Genomic DNA, 391 nt, shown 5'->3' with positions numbered 1-391 from the left:
AGCAATTCCATTCCTGAGTATCTATCCAGAGAAACCCGAGACGGTAATTAAAAAAAATATATGCACCCCTATATTTATTGCAGTGCTATTTACAATAGCCAAGACTTGGAATCAACCAAAATGACCATCGGTAGACGACTGGATTAAGAAGCTGTGGTAGGGCCGGCCAAGTGGCGCGATGGTTAAGAATTGGCTTGGGATGCCAGAGGGCCCCGGTTCGGATCCCACATATGAGGGCCAGTGACACTGCCTTCCACAGCTAAGATGCTGAACAACAGCTCAACCTGGAACTGGGCTGCCGTGAGTTGCCGGCGATGGCATAGGCTGCAGCCCCTGTGGCAGTGGGTTGCCATGGGCTACTGTGTGTAGCCAGCAGCCAGTGTGTGTAGCC

This window comes from Hipposideros armiger, unplaced genomic scaffold (assembly GCF_001890085.2).
Source record: "Hipposideros armiger isolate ML-2016 unplaced genomic scaffold, ASM189008v1 scaffold_1302, whole genome shotgun sequence".
In the NCBI taxonomy this organism is placed as follows: Eukaryota; Metazoa; Chordata; class Mammalia; order Chiroptera; family Hipposideridae; genus Hipposideros; species Hipposideros armiger.
Note: the sequence above shows the minus strand (reverse complement) of the source record.